Source organism: Mustela nivalis, assembly GCF_964662115.1.
Source record: "Mustela nivalis genome assembly, chromosome: 3".
Lineage (NCBI taxonomy): Eukaryota > Metazoa > Chordata > Mammalia > Carnivora > Mustelidae > Mustela > Mustela nivalis.
The window spans coordinates 44,655,917-44,679,554 of NC_139022.1; positions in this window are offsets into that span (position 1 = coordinate 44,655,917).

A 23,638-nucleotide genomic window follows, 5' to 3' on the forward strand; every position below is an offset into this window, starting at 1 on the left:
TTCTTGCTCTTGATGTATAGGCCTGTGATCTATCTTGAATTACACTTTGTTATGAGGTAGGTATAGAGGTTCATTTTTCTTTTCTTCCATAAATATATCCAGATGTTGCAGCATCAACTATTCAATACATTTTTTTGCCCTATTGTATGGTCTTGGTGTGTTGGTTGAGGTTCAGTTGACTGTACATGGTGGGTGGATCTATTTCTTTGACTCAACTGTGTTCCATTCATTCCTACCTCTATACTTATGTCACTATTTCCATTGTTTTGATTACTTATAATTTTACAGTAAATTTTAATATAAATCCTGCAAATTTAATCTATGAGATTTTGACTACTCTAACTCCTTTATATTTCCTTATCATCTTTGGAACCAACTCATCAATTTCTTTTAAAAATTTGTATTTAGATTGGTGGTGAACTTACATGTGAACTTTGGGATAAGGGATATCTTATTATTTAGTCAGCTACTTTACATGAATTTTTCTCAACTTATTTATGTCTGCAAGTCAGTGATGTAATGTAAGTTTTTAGTGTATGGAAATTGTACATACAGTGATCATTTTATTTCCAGGTGATTAATGCTATTATGAAAATAATATAACATGTCACCATATATGCTATATTATTTTCTTGGTTGCATTATCCAATTGTTTGTTGCTAATATGTAGAAATAAAGTAGAGTTTTGTATATTGACTCCTGTATTGTGCCCTTGATAAATTCACTTACTACTTCTACTGGCTTTTTGTTGTGTGATTTTACAAGGTTCTCTATATACATAATCATAGTGTTTGCCAGATGACAATTTTCTTTCCTTTTTTCTTTCTTTCTGCTTTTTAATTCTTTTCTTGGCTTATTGCATTGTCAGGTTCTTCATGTGACACTGACGTTGTGAGAGTGTTTTGTCTCCAATTTTAGTTAAAAAGTATGCAGTATTTTCACTATTCAGCATAATGTTACCTATAGGTTTTTCAGTTATCTTTTATCAACTATAAGAAGTTTGAGTCTATACTTAGCTTACTAAGACTATTTCTTAAAATTATGAATGGGTGTTTACATTTCTGAAATCATTTTTGACCTATTAAGATATTCTCATCCTATACTTTTTCTCTTTTATATTGTTAACATGGTGAATTGCACCAAGTGATTTTCTAATGTTAAGCCAAATTGCTATGCTGGGATAAATGCCTCTTAGTCATGACACATTATCCTTTTTTTTTTTTAATATTAATTTCTTAATTTTTTTATAAACATATATATTTTTTCCCCAGGGGTACAGGTCTGTGAGTTGCCAGGTTTACACACTTCACAGCACTCACCATAGCACATACCCTCCCCATTATCCAAAACCCCACCCCACTTCTCTCAAGCCCCCTCCCCCCAGCAACCCTCAGTTTGTTTTGTGAGATTAAGAGTCACTTATGGTTTGTCTCCCTCCCAATCCCATCTTGTTTCAATGGTCAACTAATCTTTGACAAAGCAGGAAAGAATGTCCAATGAAAAAAAAAGACAGCCTCTTCAATAAATGGTGTTGGGAAAATTGGACAGCCATATGCAGAAAAATGAAATTGGACCATTTCCTTACACCACACACAAAAATAAACTCAAAATGGATGAAGGACCTCAATGTGCGAAAGGAATCCATCAAAATCCTTGAAGAGAACACAGGCAGCAACCTCTTTGACCTCAGCTACAGCAACATCTTCCTAGGAACATCGCCAAAGGCAAGGGAAGCAAGGGCAAAAATGAACTATTGGGATTTCATCAAGATCAAAAGCTTTTGCACAGCAAAGGAAACAGTTAACAAACCAAAAGACAACTGACAGAATGGGAGAAGATATTTGCAAATGACATATCAGATAAAGGGCTAGTGTCCAAAATCTATAAAGAGCTTAGCAAACTAAACACCCAAAGAACAAATAATCCAATTAAGAAATGGGTAGAAGACATGAATAGACATTTCTGCAAAGAAGACATCTAGATGGCCAACAGACACATGAAAAAGTGCTCCACATCAGTAGGCATCAGGGAAATACAAATCAAAACCACAATGAGGTATCACCTCACACCAGTCAGAATGGCTAAAATTAACAAGTCAGGAAATAACAGATGCTGGCGAGGATGCAGAGAGAGGGGTACCTTCCTACACTGTTGGTGGGAATGCAAGCTGGTGCAACCACTCTGGAAAACAGCATGAAGGTTTCGCAAAATGTTGAAATGTAGAACTACCCTCTGACCCAGCAATTGCACTACTGGGTATTTACCCTAAAGACACAAACATAGTGATCCGAAGGGGCACGTGGACCCGAATGTTTATAGGAGCAATGTCCACAATAGCCAAACTATGGAAAGAACCTAGATGTCCATCAACAGATGAATGGATAAAGAAGATGTGGTATATATGCACAATGGAATATTATGCAGCCATCAAAAGAAATGAAATCTGCCATTTGCGACGATGTGGATGGAACTAGAGGGTATCATGCTTAGTGAAATAAGTCAATCGGAGAAAGACAACTATCATATGATCTTCCTGATATGAGGAAGTGGAGATGCAACATGGAGGGTTAAGGGGTTAGGAGAAGAATAAATGACACATTATCCTTTTTAAGCAGGTCTGCATTTTGATTTGCTCCCATTTTGTGAAGGATTTTTGAATCTGTTTATGAGAAGTATTGGTCTATGATTTTTTCTTTCATAGTGTCTTCATTAGATTTTACAGTTCAAGTTGTACTGTCCTCAAACATGAGTTGGGAAATGCTTTGTGTTTCTCTAAATTCTGAAAATAAGTGGCAGTTTGGTGTTTTTATTTTTTAAAATTTTAACAGAACTTGTTTTTCAATTAACAGATTTCTTTATGAGAAGGTGTTTCATTTCCTTAGGAGACACAGAGCCTTTCAGATGGTTTCTTCTTGTGTCAGTTTTGATAAGTTGCATTTTTTAAGGAGGTTGTCCATTTCATTTAAGCTGTTAAATATATTGGCATGGCATTGTTTAAAATGTCCCCTTATTACATTTAAAAAAAATTTTTTTTTTAAGATTATTTATTTATTTATTTCACAGTCAGAGGCCACAAGTAGGCAGAGAGGCAGGCAGAGACAGAGAGAGAGGGAAGCAGGCTCCCCGCTGAGCAGAGAGCCTGACGAGGGGCTCAATCCCAGGACTCTGGGATCATGACCCAAGCCAAAGGCAGAGGCTTTAACTCACTGAGCTACCCAGGCACCCCACCCTTATTACACTTTTAAAACACATAGGTATTTGTAATCATGTGCTTCTGTTGCAGATATTAACACTTTGTGCATTTTTCTTTTTTTTTCTTTTTCTTTTTTTTCTTTTTTAGTCTTGCTACAGTTTACATATTTTATTTAAGAAGCAAACTTTAACTTGCTTGATTTTGTTAGTTTTCTAGTTCATTTCTTTTTAGTCCTGTTCTTTTTCATTTCTTATTCTTACTACCTTTTAACTTTCTCTCAATTTTTCTAGCTTTTTGTCAAAGAAGCTTACATCATTGATTTTATATGTCTTTTCTTCAATTATGACAATTTTTGCTGTAAGCACTATTTTATCTGTATCTGATGAATCTTATGTGTGTGCTTTCATTATTACTCACTTTGAAATATTTCCTAATTTCTGTTATGAGTTCCACAATGGGTTATTCAGAAATATCTTAATTTCAAATATTTTAGGATTTTCTATGTATTTTTAATACTTTCAAATTTAGTAACACTGAGGATTAAAGAAACATAATTTTATTCCTTCAAAATTTATTGTGGTCTATCATGGTGAATATCCCACCACTGAATAGCCAGTCCTTCCTGGCTTTCTAGGTCTTTAAATGCTCTGCCCTTAGCATTCAGAAAATGCTGCCTTCCTCCTCAATGAAGATTCAATGTATCTTTGAGGGGTTTTATTCCTTCTTTTGCCCTGATCTCAACCTTTGGCAAGCCACTGCTGGGCCCTTGTGAATATCGGAGGAGCCTGGTGAGTGGGGACTTCTCTCATTTCCCCTGTCCTATATCTTGCCCTCAGCAAGCCATATAGCAGTGGATCCCCCAAATGATCTGGAAGAAATTTCTCAACTGTCCTTTTTCCCTAACAAGCTTTAGCATACCATACCCATGCACTCATGGAGGCCTTTAGGAAAGAGTTACTGGGTAGAGACAGATTGGTTCTATGTCTGGGAATCCTTAGTGCTATAATCCATCTTGTCTGCCCCCAAGACCTTTAAAAGTTAATTAAAATTTCAGCAGGTTTATTCCTTTGTCTGTGGTGGATTTCTCCTCTTCTCATGGCTCCAGTAATGCTTAAAATATCCATAGGTCTTTATCCTGTGGATGAGCTTTTAAAATTTAGTTCCTTTAGTTATCTTTGTGCCTTCAGCTTTGACTTTTTTTTAAACAAAACTGAATCTTGTCACTTTTCCAGCTTGTGTTCTTATTGTTAGGAAAGAAGCAACAGTCTTCTGTGGCTTTCCCTATCTTAATTGGCAGTGGAAGGTCCTTACTGGAATTCTTGCAAAACATAGTTCAGCTACTGAATCATTTTGGCCAAAACTGGTAACTCAACCAAATTTACCACTCTGAAACACAACTTATTTCTCTATTTAATGTTTATATACCTTTACACAGTTCCCACTTTCAACTATTATCCTGAGGAAAAAAAATTTAAGTGCACTTCAAATGGAAAACATTTGAATATGTGAGAAGCTGTTAGCCAGATGAAGGGGGAAAAAAGACTCAAAATTGGAAATAAAAGGAGGGACATTACAATAAATGCCCCAGAAATAATAAAAACAATCATAAAATACTACTATGAATAATTCTATGCCAGCCAACTGGATAACTTAATGGGTAGATCCCAAGAAACATACAACCTATTAAGACTACAACATGAAGAAATCATTAGTCTGAATAGACCTGTAATTGATATGGTGAATGAATCAAAACCTCCCAACTAAAACAAAAAACAAACAACAAAAAACCCCAGGACCCCAGTTGTCTTCACTGGTGAATTCTACCTAACATTTAAATGAGAGTTTACACCAATTTTACTCTAACTCTTCAAAAACAAACAAACAAACAAAAAAACCACTTCTAATGTCATTTTACGTTATGTTAACCTGACATCAAAGCCATACAAAGATACCAGAAAAGCAGCAAAATACAGGATAATGCCCTTGATGAACAAAGATGCAAAAATCCTCAACAAGATACTATCAAACCAAACTGAACAGCCCACTAAAAGGATCAGTTACCATGGCCAACTGGCATTTATCTCTAAGATGTAAAAATGGCTCAACATACAAAAATCAACTAATGTAATCCTCCATATTAATAGAATGAAGGATTGAAATCATATGATCATTTCAAAAAATGTAGAAAAAGAATTTTGGTAAAATTCAACACCTTTCACATTAAAAACTCTCCAACTCAGAAGAGAAGAAAACTACCTCAACATAATAAATACGATATCCTACCACTAACACTGCACTCATCAGGAGAACTGAGAGCATTCACTCACAGATCAGGAACAAGGCTAGAAATGCCACTCTCACCACTTGTATTCAATATAGTCCTGGAAGCCTAGCCAGACCAATTAGGAAAAGAAAGAAAGAAAGAAAAGGAAGAAAAAAAGAAAAGAAAGAAAGAAAACGCATATCCAAATTGAAGTGGAAGAAGTAAAATTGTCCCTGTTTGCAGATGACATGATCTTTATATGGAAAACCCTCAACATTCCATCTAAAAACTGTTAGAACTAATAAACAAATTCAGTAAAGTTGGAGAGTAGAAAATCAACATATCAAAATAAGTCATGTTTCTATATACTGACAATGAACTGTCTGACAAGGAAATTAGGAAGACAATTCCATTTACAGTAACACCAATAAATGAATAAATAAAATACTTAGGAGCAAACGTGACCAAGGAGGTCAAAGACTTATACACCTAAAACTACAAAATATTGATTCAAGAAATTAAACAAGGCAGGGGCACCTGCGTGGCTCAGTCAGTTAAGTGTCTGCCTTCAGCTCATGTCAAGATCCCAGAATCCTGGGATTGAGCCCCACATTGTGCTCTCTGCTCAGCAGGGAATCTTCCCCTTCTCCCTCTGCCTCCTCCACTGGCTTGTGCTCTCTCTTACTCATTCTCTTTCTCTCTCAAATAAAGAAATTAAATATATATATATATATTTTTTTATATATATTTATTTATATATATATATGACTTATTTCATTTGCCATTGTACTTTCTATATATATGTATATATGTATATATATATAAAGAAATTAAACAAGGCAGACCCCAAACCCTAAAAATCTTCAGAGCAAAGGCAGTAATTTTCTTACATTGGCTGTAGCAATATTTTTCTAGATTTGTCTCCTGAGTCAAGGGAAATATAAATAAAAATAAACTATTCGGACTTCATCAAAACAAAAAGCTTCTGCACAGCAAAGTAAACAATTAACAAAACTACTCCTAAAAGACAACCTACTGAAAGAAAGAAGATATTTGCAGAAGACTTACCCAATAAAGGTTGAATATCCAAAATATATAAAGAACTTATATAACTCAACAACCCAAAAATGATTAATCCAATTAAAGAACAGGAAGAAGAAATGAATAGATATTTCCCAAAAGAAGATATCCAGTTCGGCAAGACACATGAAAAGAGGCTCAACATCACTCATCATCAGGGAAATGTGCATCAAAACTACAATAAGACACCACCTCACACCTGTCAGAATGCCTAAAATCAACAATACAAGACACAACAATTGGTGAAAGGGATACAGAGAAAGGGGAAACCTCCTGAACTGTAAGTGGGAATGAAAACTGCTACAGCTGGTGTAGAAGAGGGTATGGAGATTCCTCAAAAAGTTACAAATATAACTACTCTATGATCCAGAAATTATACTACTTATTTACCTTAAGTATATAAAAACAGGAATTTAGAAGAATACATGCACCCTATGTTTAGAGCAACATTATTTACAACAGCCAAGTTATGGAAGCAGCCCAAGTATCTATCAATAGATAAATGGATAAAGAAGATATAGTATATATATCCAATGGGATATTAACCTATAGGGGCATATGGGTGGCTCAGTCCATTAAACATCTGCCTTCGACTCCCTGTATCGGGAGTCCTCCTGGGTGGGGAGCCTGCTTCTCCCTCTTCCTCTGCCTATACCCCATGCCCAGGCTCTCTCTCTGTCTCTTGATATTTCCAATAAATAAAGTAAAATCTTTAAGAAAATAAAGGGAATATTACCCATGAAAAGAGTAGTGTCTTGGGGTGCCTGGGTGGCTCAGTGGGCTAAAGCCTCTGCTTTCGGCTCAGGTCATGATCCCAGGGTCCCGGAATCGAGCCCCACATCGGGCTCTCTGCTCGGTGGGGAGCCTGCTTCTTCCTCTCTCTCTCTCTCTGCCTGCCTCTGTGCTTACTTGTGATCTCTGTCTGTCAAATAAATAAATAAAATCTTAAAAAAAAAAAGAATGGTGTCTTGCCATGTGCAACAATGTATATGGATCTAGAGAGTACAATGGCAAATGAAATAAGTCAGTCAGAGAAAGACAAATGCCGTATGACTTCCCTCAGATGTAGAATTTAAGAAACAAAATAAGCAAGGGGGAAAAAAAAGAGAGAGAGAGAGGCAGAGAGAGAAACAGATCAAGAAACAGACTCTTAAATACAGAGAACAAACTGGTGGTTACCAGAGGGGAGGTGAGTGAGGGAGGATGGAGGAAATAGGTGATGGGGATTAAAGAGTCTCTTAGCATGGTGAGCAGCATGACGCACAGAACTGTTGAATCACTATATTGTACACATGGGACTAATATAACACTGTACATTTACTAGATGGAATTGAGACGAAAAACAAAAATGAAACAAAACAAGGCTAAGAGTGGGAATTCAATTTCAGAACCAAATAAGATTAACATGGAAGTAAAAGCAAATTGATATGGTAACCTGATATGTTAACTAAATGCAATATGTGAAATCAGGAAACAATTTTTACTTTTTAATCCAAATGCATTATAAATATTATAATGTAATAAATTACATAACTGCATCATTAAAAAAAGATATGAAATAAGACACAAAACAAATGGAAAGACACCCCATGTTCCTGGGCTGGAAGAATGTTATTAAAGTGTGCATACCACTAAAAATAATTTACAGATTCAATGCAATCTCCATCAAAATGCTAATGCCGTATTTTACAAAAAGAGAAAAGCACATTCTGGAAGTCACACGGAGACACACACACACACACACACACACACACAGACACAAAACAAAACAAACATAAGGAGACAAGCCTTGAGAAAGGCAAACAAACCTAGAGACACCACAGTTCCTTTCGATATATGTTACAAAGCTAGAGACATCACACTTCCTGATTTCAAACTATATTATAAAGCTATAGTAATCAAAACAGTTTGGTACTGGCATAAAGATACGAAGATCAATGGGACACAACTCAGAGTCCAGACACAAATCTAACCATATATGATCCACAGAGCTCTAACAAGGGTGCCAAAAATGTACAATAAGGTAACAATAGTCTTTAACAAATGGTGCTGGGAAAATCAGGCAGCCACAAGCAAAAGAAGGAAATTGGATCTTTATCTTACATCATATAAGAGAATCAACTCAAAATGGATTAAAGACTTAAAGATAAGAGCTGAAACTGTTAAAATTCTGAAACAACAATATGATGGAAAAGGTTCATGACAGTGGTCTTACCAAAGCTTTCAAGGATAGGATACCAAAATGCCAAAACAAAAACAAAAGCAAAACAAAACAAAACTAGACAACAGAAACTAAATTAGACTAGTGAGACCATATCCAACTAAAAAGTTCTACAGAGCAAAGGAAACATAACAGTGAAAAGGCAATTTACAGAATAAAAGAATGTATTTGCAACCGTTGATCTCATAAGAGGTTAACCTCCGAATCATATAAGGGACTCCAACAACTGAATAGAAGAAAACTAATAACCTCGTTTAAAAATATGCTCAAGACTCGAATAGACATTTCTCCAAGAAGACCTATAAATGACCAAAAGTTCTATGAAAAATGCTAAATGCCATTAACCATCAGGAAAAGGTAGATCAAAACTACCATGAGGTATCCCTTCACCCCTGTCAAGATAGCTAATATAAAACCAAAGACACAATGTATCGGTGATGATACGGAGAAAGTGGAAACCCTGTGCCCTTTTCAAAGAAAAAGCAAAATGGTACATGGAAATTTTCCTCAAAGATTTAAAAATTTACAACTACCATATGACCCAGCAATCCCACTTCTGCACATTTATCCAAAGGAAGGCAGATCGGTGCCTTGAAGAGATAGGAGGACTCCCCATATGCACTGTAGCACTTACTCACAATAGCCAAGATGGGAAAACAACATGAGTGTCCTCAACAGACAGAATATGAAAGTAACATCAGAGAAAATGTGGCATGGCATATATGTACAATGGGATACTCTTCGGCCTCTAAAGAAAAAATTATGTGTCAACATGATGAACCTTAAGGACACTATGCTAAGGTAAGGAGGTCAGACACTGAAGGTAAAGTTCTGCACAATTCTCCTTCTAGGAGATAATGAAAATAGGTTCTCAGAAATGGTTACCAGGTGGTATAGGAAGGAAGAAATGGGTGTAACTGATCAACAGACATAAATTTTCAGCTAAAATGAATTAATACATAGAGACTGGAAGAACAACATTGTACCAAGAGACAAAAATACTGTACTGCACACTTAAGAATTTCAAAGGGTAGATCTCCTATTAATTGTGTTTTCCACAATAAAATTAAACGTTAAAAAGTTAAAAAAGACATTAGCATGTTTATGGAAAGACTTAGAAAAAAACTAAGTATTTAATATATAATGAACAATTATATACATTCTTTTTCATTTCTATGTTGAAATACACTGCAGCAGAGATAAAGATCACATTTTTGAAGACTCTACAAAAAAGTGCTCAAAAAAAAAAAAAGATATTTTTTGAGGACCCAGGAAATATCAAATACAGCAGCAGGGGTTGATTATGTATAAATAAATAAAAATATGCATAGTTTTCACCTGAAGAGAGCTTATAATGTTGTAGGAGAGACAAGAGAGTAAACAAATGTATATTCACAAATACTGGTGTAATGGGAAGTAAAGGCCGTGCAGATCTCCAGGATCAGCAAGTCCAAAAGCTCCTTTTGCCAAGTTAAGACCTAGTGAGAAAGACGCAGTCCCAGGAATTCAGGCAGTGGGAGGAGCTAGAACTCAGCACAGTTTGCAAACTAAGCACATACTGCATGACTGATGCATACTCTGCAAAGAGGGAGGCGCGATGTACATGGGTGAATAAGGTGGCCAGGGACATGGTCGTTCACAGCTTTACAAAGTTTCAAAAGTAAGGGGTTTAAATGTTTATAGCAGCAATGGCCACGGCCGCCAAACTGTGGAAAGAACCAAGATGCCCTTCAACGGATGAATGGCTAAGGAAGATGTGGTCCATATACACTATGGAGTATTATGCCTCCATCAGAAAGGAAGAATACCAAACTTTTGTAGCAACATGGACAGGACTAGAAGAGATTATACTGATTGAAATAAGTCAAGCAGAGAAAGTCAAGTATCATATGGTTTCACTTATTTGTGTAGCATAACAAATAACATGGAGGACATGGGGAGTTGAGGGAAATTGGAAGGGGAGATGAACCACGAGAGACTATGGGCTCTGAAAAACAATCTGAGGGTTTTGAAGGGGTGGTGGGTGGGAGGTTGTGGGGGTATTATGGTAGAGGGTATTATGGAGGGCACGTATTGCATGGAGCACTGGGTTTGGTGCAAAAATAAAGAATTCTGTTATGTTGAAAAGAAATTAAAAAAAAAATTTTTAAATTACCGCAATTAAAAAAAAAAGCAAGGGGTTTAGAATTGTTTCTTATCTACCTGTTAAAACTCACTTTAAACATGGGGTAGTTTATGTTATTAAACAAATACATCTGTTTTGAGTGGAGAGTTAATTAAACAGAAGCCTAACAAGTAAAGAGACCAGACACCAGGCTACCTAGCAGTCAAGGGGAAAAGTGTGGTGTACGCAGATTGCGATCTGTTGTAGAAGCAGGATGCTTGGTGGATGTTGGATTTGAAGCTGGTGGGGCAGTTTGTGCTGATGCTACCTTGAAAAGTTGTCAGAACGTACTTTTAAGTCAGAAAAAAAAAAAACAAGTACAATAAAGTCTGTATTCTGTGAGCTCAATTATAGCAAAGAAATATGCAATTAACTTCCCAAATAGAATGCTATTGCCAGTTGTCTCCGGGTGGTAGGCTGATGACCGGGTTTATTTCCTTCCTTGTGACCTTAAATACTCATCGACCATTCTCACAGGTCTTGCTTCTTAGGGGGATTTTATTGAAAATATTCCGAACAACAGTATCATCTCTGAGATACTGGGACCCTCTGATCCCCGTGCCTCTTTTTTCTCATGGTTCTCTTAATCCCCACTGCAAAATCTCTTTCTCACAGTCCAAGCGTTACATTTTAATTAGGGGGAAAAAATGCCACATCCAACACTCTAAGAGTCTGTTGTCTTTTGGTGTTTGGTGCTACAGAAGAGCATTCTGAAGGCTTTATACTTTCCTTTGTTTGGATATAACTTCCCTTCTCTTCAGATATGCACAAAACGATTTTCAAGCTACAAACATATGTATCATAGTTCTTGACCTTTTTCTTCATTATTTTTTCCATAGTTATTGTTGAATCTCTTCAGTATGTATATTCAGGCCTTTTAATTTTCTTTTTCTTTTTTCCCAATAAAATTCTCTAGTTTTTCTTTAGTAGTTCAAGCCAAATGGTCTATTTGTCAGACACATACACGCCCCTTCTTGATCTTTCTTATCTTTTCTCTGTACTTCATTCCCTTTTCCTTCTGTGGCTTTTGTATCCGGGTTGCCTTTTTACCGTGTGAATTCATTTTTCTTCCCTCCTGCAAGCTATTCACGACATGCATCCCTTTTTTAAATAGGCAGTCAAATTTTTATTATCCGTGGAATCTTTTGTGATCATAGGTGATTTCTTCCTTCTAATTTATTCTTCTAAATGCATGTGCACTTTATGGACTCGTGAGGAAATGAATCAAATTAAAAGAATTTTTTAAAAAAGTGGTTTCTGTATATTTTCAAAGGTCCCCAATTTTTTTGTTCCTGTGTTTGCCTATTGTGGAGGAAGCCCCTACTCACTGGCTCCCTGATTGGCCCCCACCTTGCCTTTTCCACTCTGAGAAGCATCCCCACTAGTCCAGCTCTCTGCAAGTGAAGTTACCCTGCCCCCAAAGAGAGGAAGTCAAAGGCACATCTCCATTTGCCTCACATACAGCCTCAACCCCAGGAAGGTTCTTACATGATCTTGGGGGGCACGCCCCTCTTCTTCGAGGGGCTGGTATTGCCATCAGTTCTACTCGCCACCTCCTTCCCACCTCGTCTGTCCTCTGGCATAAATTCCAAGTTTCTGGGGTGTATTAGTTTCCTATTGCTGCTGTAACAAATGACAGCAACATAAATAACTGAGAACACCCATTTATTCTGTTCTCCTCCTGCACAAGACTTACTATCCCCCAACTTCTGGAGATCAGAAGTTTGGGTGGAATTGGCTTGATCCTCTGCTCTGGGCCTCACAAATCCATAATGTCAGTGGGGTTAGGCTCTTTACTGGAAGCCTTGGAGGACGGAGGTCCCCATCTTCTTTCCGTCCATCAGCCAAGGTCTGCTGTCTGCTCCTAAAAGCTGCAGGTGTTCCTTTCTATCTGCCCCCTCTGTTATCAGAGCCCAAGTGACGTAATGAATGCCTCTAACCCCTCCAATCCCTGTGGCTCCCATCCTTACTTCCCTCTTTTGCTTTTAAAAGTCGGAATGATGATTAAACTGAGGCAGAAGTACATATAATCCAGTACAATCTCCTTATCTTAAGATCAATCATTCTTAGCCTTCAAGTATCTTCAAAATGTCCTTTTCCACATAAGGTAAGTAACAACAAGAAGCAGAGATCACTGATACATTGTCATTCTGACCACCACACCCTTCCCAGAATGTATGGAAGGGAAAAGCTAAATACACAGGGGTTAGAGAAGCCAGTCTTTTTGCAACAGGAAGTAAGCATAAGCTGGCTACTGTTATTCTAATTTAACTCCCTATAAATCACGAAACAACTAAGATGGTCCAGGATCATGCATATCAATATGCCCTAAAAGATGAAATGTTATACAAAGAACCTGTAATCTTAAAATTCCAACAAGCTTATAAAGCAGCCACCTGGGTATTTTTTCAAGCAGAAATCGAAAGGTTAGTAAGCTATTTTGTGCAAATGGTATTCTGGATAGCCTATTCAAATTAGAGAGCCAAGTAGAAAGTATTTGTTTACTGTGAATTAATAGTCATTAAATGAGGTGTTTAGGTAAATTTGATTTTATAAAAGAAAGAAAAAAGGAAAAAGGAGAAAAAAACAACAATCTATTCAGTGAATACATTTCAGTGAGCCAAAGAAGCTAGTTAATTAAAATACATGGATTATAAAGTTTCGCTGAACAGGGTGTCAGGATATAGGTCTTAATTCACCTGTTTTATGTAATATTTGGGTGACAAGTAAGTAAGCACAGATTTTAGAGAGCATCTTAGCAATCTATAGTTATGTACATTCTGTGATAGAATGTACACACTTATCAAAAGAGGACCCACTACAGAACGTACCCACTTCTAGATATTTGCAACTAACCTTCATGCTAATGCTCTCTCATATTTCACCCATCTTGATCAAGTGTGATAAAAATGAAATGGTGGTCATAAGAATCAACAAAGGTTCTTCTGCCACGTGTTTTTATGTTTTATTTTTTTAAAGATTTTATTTATTTATTTCACAGAGATCACAAGTAGGCAGAGAGGCAGCAGCGATGTGTTTTTAAAGAGGAGACTGAGAACTTCTGGAAGAGCTGATAATGTAGATGTGGTTTTTTTTTTTTCAAAGATTTTATTTATTTGACAGAAAGAGAGATCACAAGTAGGCAGAGAGGCAGGCAGAAAGAGGGGAAAGCAGGCTCCCCGTTGAGCAGAGAGCCCGATGCAGGGCTCCATCCCAGGACCCTGAGATCATGACTTGAGCCGAAGGCAGAGGCTCAACCCGCTGAGCCACCCAGGCACCCTAGAAGTGGGTTTAGAGACTGTTTTATGCTGAAGCTGAACACAATTACAAAGAAAAACCAAATTCTTAAAAAGCTGAGTAAGGGGTGCGGGGGTGGGAAATACATGATCACTTTTTTTTTTTTTTTTAATTTCTTTTCAGCGTAACAGTATTCATTGTTTTTGCACCATGGATTGCATGGAGCACTGGGTGTAGTGTAAAAACAATGAATACTGTTACATGATCACTTCTTAACTCAGGAACCACAAAAAGTATAAGGAATTTAAGCCACAGAGAGAACAGATAAGATACAATGAAATGGACTTGCCAAAAGCCAGTACTCAATTTCCCTCAAGGAAGAGGCTCCATCTGTGCTGGAGGCAAGACCACTCCTCAGCTCTCCTCATCCTGCTGCCTGGAAGTTGCCATCAAAGAATGAAGTACAAGGCAGTGAGGTAAGAAAGTAAACTGGAAAAGTAGTGGCTAGGACTAAGCAGAGTCCTGAAGATGACGCAGAATTCCAGTCTTGAACATATGGACTACTTAGCCCCTGAGCCAATTCTGGCCTTGATAAAATTACCTCAAATAATAAAAAAAAAAAAAAAAAAAAAAAAAAAAAAAGGGAAAAGAGAACAAACACAAGGAAGACAAGCTGATGAATAAAGAGGTCTCTCCTTTATTAATTAGGTTTTCTTAAGAAAACCAACAGCAACAATGAAAAGAACATTCGAAGCTTTTAAGGAAAGAATTCTTGATCTCAGGAATTACCTGTTTCTACACGACAAAATTGCTTACCAAGCATCTAACAAGCAAATTTACTGGGGAAAAAAGTAAGCCATACTAAGACACAGCCTGGATGACTCATTTAAAATACAAAGGATGGGGTGCCCAGGGTAGAAAATATCTCTTTGACTGTGAGGTGCCAGTAAAGAGGGAAGTAATATTTATAATAAAAACAAAACAAACACACAAAAAAACCTGTCACTTAGAAACATTAAACCCAATCAATCTGAAATGAACAAGGTGAAAGAAATAGAAAGATGCATTCGAATAGGCAAGAAATTGGGGAGCATAGTCCACAAGTAAATAGCTTCTTCAAGAAGATCTGATTTGAAGATCTACTTTGCCCCCAAAAGATTTAAAGGAATTTAAAAATATACAGGTGTTAGTCATTAGAATTGAGTCTTCAAATAAAAACTAGATTTGACCCCAAAAATGCAACTGCCTAAATTAGAGAAAAATGGCTTTCCCTCTCCTTTACAGGAATCTAGCCCTCAAACCAGACAGGGTTTCATTCTGGCTCAACAGGGCGGGAAAATGGGGCAGAGGAGGGAACAAAGAGCGCTGCCCTTCTCCAAGGAGCCAGAGTGTTGTGCCCAAATCCCAAGACACCCCCCTCCCCCAAAGACCACCACCAGAGTCCAGAGTCAAAGCCAAACAGCAAGGGTCGTTTATTACGAGTTCGAACCCGGACCTCTGGGCACTCGTTGTGGGTGACGCTAAGAGGTCCCGAGCTCAGGATCACAGCACTTTTTATACACTATTTTTAGGGAGGCAGGGACTTAGCATACATCATAGCATCTTGTAACAAATCACTATGTACCGCGGGAAAATCAAACAGCAACTCTATAATACGATGGGCGCGCAACAGAGTGGGAAAAGGCTGGGAACAGATTATTGATTAGGTCAAAGAGCTGTCATTCTTCAAACTGCTTGGTTGGCACCACTAGGGTATGTGTCCCCTCAGGATTGGCCGGGGTCTCCCTGTCAAGCCATGGGGTGCCAGATGGTTATTATCTCCCGTACCCAAAGCTGGGTGGGGGGTCCGGGAGCAGTCACTTTGTCACGTCCAATTCTGGGTGGGGGTTTCTCTGGCACCAGATGGCTGTTATCTCTTGGCCCAGAGCCGAGTGAGGGTCCGGGAGCGGCCACTCTGCTAGGTTCGATTCTGGGCGGGGGTTGTGTGGGTATAGAGTGCCTATAGAAAGTTTGCTGGTAATTTTCCATCTCGTCATGGGTTAGGAAGCGAAGGTACAGAAGCAGAAATAACAGTTATGGTTATAATTTAGGCATCTCAAGAGGTATTTCCAGGACATTTGAAGCCCAGTCTTCGAGTCTCAAAGACCCGTAACCCTTCTGAGGGAGGCCGGGTCAGTCCCAGGAGGAAGGCTTTGGTGTGGAAGGTGGAGAGCCTATACCGGGCCTACAGCATGGCATATGTGGTTGGCTGCCCACACTCAGGGCAGCTTTGTGGGACTAGGAACAGGAGGCAGGCCTGCAACTCAAGTCCCTTTCTCTGAAATAGAGCCAGGAAACATGCTGTGGACATTGGCCAACTGATCTAGGTTCAGCAATCTCCCCTCTGACTCAGCTCCAAAAGAGGAACTTGTCTAATAGGGATTTAAAAAAAAAAAAAAAATCAGAAAAAATAAACACTTGGTTCTATTTCAGCTGTAATCAGCAGTAGGTAATTTTTTTTTCTTTTAAAAGGATGATTTGAGTTGCTCATTGTTTAGTTCCTATTTCTTAGGAGGCTCCTTCCTTTCTCATTCATGGCTGGGGGTGGTCAGGGGGGAGGTTAAGGGTGAATTGTTTATTGTTGTTTCAAAAATTAAATAAACTTTCAAAACAAAAACAAAGGCAAATTTATTTGAAGCTAATTCCTTAGAGTCAGAAAGAATAACCATAATAAATAAAAGAATAATTTAATAATGAACATAAAATTACATGTAAAAGAATACATAAAATTATATGTAAAAGAATGTGGAGGGAAGTTTGGATGTGCTCGTTCTTTAATTTACAAAGAAACGAGTCAATTTTGGTTTCCCATCCAGCACGGGAGTCATTTAGACATTGCTACTATTCTAACAACTAGTGAAAATCTAAACAAAGAGAAATATAAAAAATGCTTCTTAGATCTATTAGAGAAGGAAGATCACAAGGCAAACTGCCACCCCAAGAGTGGGAAGACAGAAAGGAAGACACAGAAATTTAAAAATTACTGGCACAGACACCTTCAAGGAAACCAGTACCAGCATAGGAAAATCTGACATGTAACTGACGAATCACTGGACGTTCAGAATGGACAAGCCTTAGAGAAAAAAACTCCAGGGGAACTAGTCATCTGGGGGATTCCACGCTTCTGTAAGCTTCAGCTCCCAGAGTTTTACCAGATTGTCACAGTAAATGGCAGAGAAGAATCCCCTTACGTTTTTGGCCAGAGAAGGCAAGATGGAACTATGGTGAAATATGCCAGAGGATTCTGTTACCTCGAGAGAAATTATTCTGCCAGAGCCTAAACAAGCTGGGGGAAGGGAAATAGACAACATCAGCCCCCACTAGCCATCTGGTCCCACCTAAGGCGGGTAGGAAGGAACTGAAGAGCACAGGTGAAGTTCATAGTCCAGGAGCATGGAAGGTAACCAAACCATAGGACAAACTCCAGAAAGCATCCTCTCCCCCCATAGTTTCCCCCCACATTACTAAAGATGTATTTATTCCAATTCCTTTTCACTAGTACTTCAGGTCTACTTCTCACTAAAAATTATAAGTCATACCAAAAGGCAAAAACATAGTTTTCAGAGACTATAAAAGCATTAGAACCACAGATACAGCAGGTAGGGTGGAATTATCAAAGAATTTTTAAAACCATGACTACTATGCAAATGGCTTTAATGGAACAAGGTGAAAAGATATGAGAACAGGTGGATAATATAAGGAGAAAAATTGAAATTCTAAAAAAAAAAAAATGCTGGTAATCAAAACCAGTGTAACTTTTGATGGGTTCATTAGCAGGCTAGACACAGTTGAGGAAAGAATCTCTGAGCTTGAAAGTATGATGGAGACCTCCAAATCAGAAAAGCAGAGGAAAAATCTGGAAAAAAAAAAAAAAAAAAAAAAAAAAAAACCCTGTAACAGAATATCCAAGAACTATGGGATAAGTACAAAAGCTATAGCCTATGATAAGAACAACCAAAGGGCAAAAAAAGAGAAAGGAACTGAAGAACTATTTGGAGCCATAGAAACTGAGTTTCCCCCATAGTAATGTTAGACATCCTGTTCCAGGAATCACAGAGAACATGCAGCAGATTAAATACCAATCAAAACAACACTACACTTCAGCAGATCAACTTCAAACTTCAAAAAAAATCTAAAGTAAATAATCTTAAAAGAAGCCAGAGGATAAAAACAAAAAAACACCTTACTATGCAAGTGCAAAGATAAGAATTATATGCAAGATCTCAGGTACCACACAAGAAGGGAATGGAGTGAAATATAGTAAAAGTAGAAAGAAAAAAAAGGCAACCTAGAATTCTGTACCCTGTGAAATTATCCTTCAAAATCAAAAAGGAAATACATACTTTCTCAAACAAAAATTGAGGCAGTCTGTTGTCAGTAGACGAGCCTTGAGAGCAATTTTAGAAGTTCTTCTTGGAAGAAAAATGATATAGGTCAGAAACTCAGAACTATATAAACAAAGGAAGATCATGAGAGAAGGACTAAGTGAAGTTAAAAGAAAATCTTTGATTTTTATTATTTTTATTGATATGAGAGATAACAATTTATTATACCAAAATAATCATACCAGGGTATTCAATTATGTATGCTTATGTATGCATATATATGTGAGTATGCCTATGTGTAAGTGAAAGGTATGACAGTGCTGAAACAAGGGACTGGAAAGAGGAATTAAGAGCATTTTGTTATTGTGAGCTACTTGCACAACCTGTAAAGTGGTACAGTATTAAGTCAAAGTAGATTGGAATAGATGAAATGTATTTTGCAAACTCGAGGGCAAGAACTAAAAAAAGTAAAAAAGGAAGTATAATGGATAGGCTTAAAAAAATGGAAAAAGGAATCATATAAAATGCTCAACTCTCAAGACAGAAAAAAATGTGAAGGCAAAAATAGAGGGATGAAAAAAAGAATACAGGTAACAAATAGAAAAGAGTAACAAATACGGTAGACAGAAGTCCAACCATTTCAAAAATCACTTTTAAAGCCCATGATAAAAATTTAACAATTAAAATAGAGGTTATCAAAGTGGATCAAAAAACAAGACCCAACTAGACATTGTCTACAAGGAACCTACTTTAAATACAGACACAGAGAATAAAAGTAAATGAATAGAGAAACACAGACCATGCTAACACTAATTGAGATTGCTAATTTTATATGTCAACTTGATCGGGTAAAAGGATGCGTAGATTGTTGGCAAAACATTATTTCTGTGAGTGTCTGTGACAGTGTTTACAGAAAAGAAGAGAATTTAAATTGGTGAACTGAATAAAGCAGATGGCTCTCCCCAGTGTGGGCAGGTATCATCCAGTCCACTGAGGGCCTGAACAGAATAAAAAGGTGGAAGGAGGAAAGGTTGAGATATCTGACTATTTCTGCTTTCACGGTGAGCCCTTCATCTCGGGCTGTATTCACACCACTGGCTTTCTCCGTTCTCTACCTTGTCAATAGCAGATGATGAAATTTCTCACCTTGTATAATCATCATGTGAGCCAATTTCTATAGTAAAACTTCTCATCCTTCCATCCATGATCCATCCATCCATCCATCTCCTTTCTTGTGTTCCCATACATAACCCTAATACACTAATGAAAAGAAATCAGGAGTAGTGATACTATTTCAGACAGAACAGACTTCAGAAAAAGAAAAGCTATCAGGTGGTGTCTTCGGGCTTAAAATGTGTTTCTTGGAGGCAACATATAGATGGGTTTTGTTTTTTTATCCATTCTGATACCCTGTGTCTTTTGACAGGGGCATTTAGCCATTAACATTCAGGGTAACTATTGAGAGATATGAATTTAAGTGGTGATGCAACATGGGGGCTTAAGTGGGTACGAGAAGAATAAATGAAAGAAGATGGGATTGGGAGGGAGACAAACCATAAGTGACTCTTAATCTCACAAAACAAACTGAGGGTTGCTGGGGGGAGGGGGTTTGGGAGAAGGGGGTGGTATTATGGACATTGGGGAGGGTATGTGTTTTGGTGAGTGCTGTGAAGTGTGTAAACCTGGTGATTCACAGACCTGTACCCCTGGGGATAAAAATATATGTTTATAAAAAATAAAAAATTATATTAAAAAAAAAAGAAAAGCTATCAGGGATAAAAGAATAAATATGATGTTACATAATGATAAAAGAGTCAATATTCAAAGAAAACACAACAGTCCTTAAGGTGTATGCACCCAACCTCAGAGCAACAAAATATTTAAGGCAAAGACTGATAAAATTCCAAAGACAAATCAATTCATCTGTTCTTATGGTTGGGTATTTTAACACTCCTCTAACAGAAATGGACAAATCTGCCGGAAAGAATATTAGTAAGAGCACGGTTGAATTTTTTAAATTTTTTTAAAAATTTACTTGACAAAGAGACATAGTGAGAGATGGAACACAAGCAGGGGGAGTGGGAGAAGGAGAAGAAGGAGTTTCCTGCTGAGCAAGGAGCCCACTCGATCCTAAGACTCTGGGATCATGACCTGAGCTGAAGGCAGACGCTTAACGACTGAGCCACCCAGGCACCCCAAGAGCACAGTTGAATTTAAAGCACCATCAATCAACTGGATATAATTAATGTCTATAGACTATTCAACAACAGCAGAACATGCATTTTTCTCAAGCTCTTATGGAATATTTCCCATACAGATCATATTCTGGACCACAAAACACATTCTAACAAATTTAAAGGCATAGAAATTATCAAATCTTTTCTCTCAGACCAAACAGAATTAAATGAAACATTAATAATGGTGGGGTGCCTAGGTGGCTTAGTGTCTACCTTTGGCTCAGGTTATAATCTCAGAGTCCTGGGATCGAGTTCTGCATGGGGCTCTCTGCCTAGTAGGAAGTCTGCTTCTTCCTCTCCCTCTGTGCACTCTCTGTCTCTCTGTCTCTCAAATGAATAAATAAAATGTTAAAAACAACCAAACAAAAAAAGAAATCATTAATGGAAAGATAGTTGGAAAATTCCAAATGCTTCACAATTAAACAAGGCATTTCTGAATAATGTACTGTCAAAGAAGAATTCTCAAGAGAAATTTTTAAAATATTTTGAATCAGATGGAAATAAAATAGAACTTATAAAAATTTGTGAGGTGGAGTGAAAGCACTACTAGAAGAAAATTTGTAGCATTAAATGCAAATATTAGGAAAGAAGAAATGTCTAAAATGAATCATCTAAGTTTTCATCTTAGGAAAACAGAAGACCTACAAATTAAATGCAAACTAAACAGAAGTAGAAAAAAATAGTAAGAAGTTAATGATATTGAAAACTGCAAATCGACAGAGAAAAGCCAATGAAACCCAAGTCTGTTTCTTTGAAAAGATCAATAAAATTAATAGGTCTATAACAAATATAAGTAAGAAAAAAAAGGGCTGACACAAATTACTGAAGTCAGAAATGAAGAGGGACATCACTACAGATCCAAGGAGATTAAAAAATAATAAAGAAATACTATGGACAACCCTATGCACACAAATTTGGTAACATAAATGAATGGACCAATTCCTTGAATGACAGAATCTGCCAAAACAAACGCAAGAAGAAGAAGACAATCTGAATAGGCCTATATCTATTTTCCCAAATGAATTGCATCCATACTTTACAAACTCTGTCAGAAGACAGAAGCATATGCTTCCTAACTCATTCTATGAGACCAACATTATTGTAATACCAGAAACAATAAGTGTTGCAAGGCGAGAAAGCTACAGACCACTATCTCTTTTGAACATACATGTAAAAATCCCTAAAAATTAGTAAATTGAATCCAACAACATATAAAAAAGAATTATATACCACAATCAAGAAGGATATATCCCAGGTATGCAAGGCTGCTTTTATATATATAAAAAAAATCAATTAACATAATACAGCACATCAACAGGCTAAGGAAGAAAAGAAAACCACATGATCTGATCAATAAATGCAGAAAAGTTATTTGACAAAAATCAAATACCCATTCATGATAAAAACTCTCTGCCAACTACAATGGAACATCTTCAAGATAATGAACAACAACAAAAAAACCCCTACAGCTAACATAATACTTAATGATGAAACACTCAAAGTTTTCCTGCTAAGATCAGTAACAAGGTGAGGCTGTTCCCTCTCCGCAGTGGTTTTCAACACTGTGCTAGAAGTCATAGTTCATTTAGTAAGACAAGAAGGGGGAATAAAAGGTATACATATTGGAAAAAAAGAAATAAAACTGTCTTTATTAGTGTATGATAGCATCATCTCTGTAGAGAAACTGAAAAGAATCAACAAGATATCTCCTGAAACTGTTAAACAACTATGAACTGTTAAATGTTTGTAAGATACAAAAGCTAATATACAGAAGTCAATTCCTTTCCTATATAACACAGTGTACAAGTGGAAGTTGACATTAAAAACACATTAACATTCACCTGATCACACCCAAAAATGAAGTACTTAGGTATAAATACAACAAAGTATGTATAAGACATCTATAAGGACAACACAGAGAAAAATATGGAGGAAGAACTACATAGAGAGATTCTGTGTGTTCCTATGTAGACTCAATAAGGTCAAGGTGGTTGATTCTTTCCAACTGGACTTACAGATTCATCTCAATCCCAAACAAAACCCTAGCAAGTTTTTTTGTGGATACTGACAAATTAATTCTAAATTTTCTATGTAGAGGCATAAGACCCAGAACAATGAACACAATATTGAGGAAGAAATACAGAGCTGGAGGATTACCTTACCTGAAGACTTACTATAAAGCTACACTGTCTTGATTATATGGCTTTACAGTTAATCTTGAAGGAGTGGACTTTTTAATACAACTTTTCATTTTTGCTTACTTTTTTTATTGTCTTATAACCATCTCTTGCACTACAGTATGGTACTGGTGAAAGAATAGGAAAATGGGTCAATGAACAGATTAGAGAGCCCACAACTAGACCCATGTAAACAATGGTCAACTTTTCTTTAACAAAGGAGCAAAAGCAATGCGTGGGGGCAAAGATGGACTCTTCAACAAATAGTGATGGGCCAAATGGACACATACGTGCAAAGAAATGAATCCGTACACAGACCTTATACCATTCTCTCTCTGTCTCTCTCTCTCTCTCTCTCTCACACACACACACACACACACACATACACACAGAGAAAGAGAGAGAGAGAGAGACTCAAAATGAATTAGGGACCTAAATGTAAAAAGAAAAACGATAAAACTCCTAGGAGATACCCCACAGGGAAAAAAATCTTGGTCCCCTTGATGTGGCTATAACTTCTTCAATATAACACCAAAGGCATAATCCATGAAAGAAATATCTAACAATGTGAACTTCATCCCAAACTTCTGCTCTGCTACATACAGTATCAAGAGTATGTGAAGAGAGGCTACAGAATGACAGAAAATAATTTTAGAGGCATGCATGATAAAGGATTGTTATGCAAAATAGACAAAAATCCTT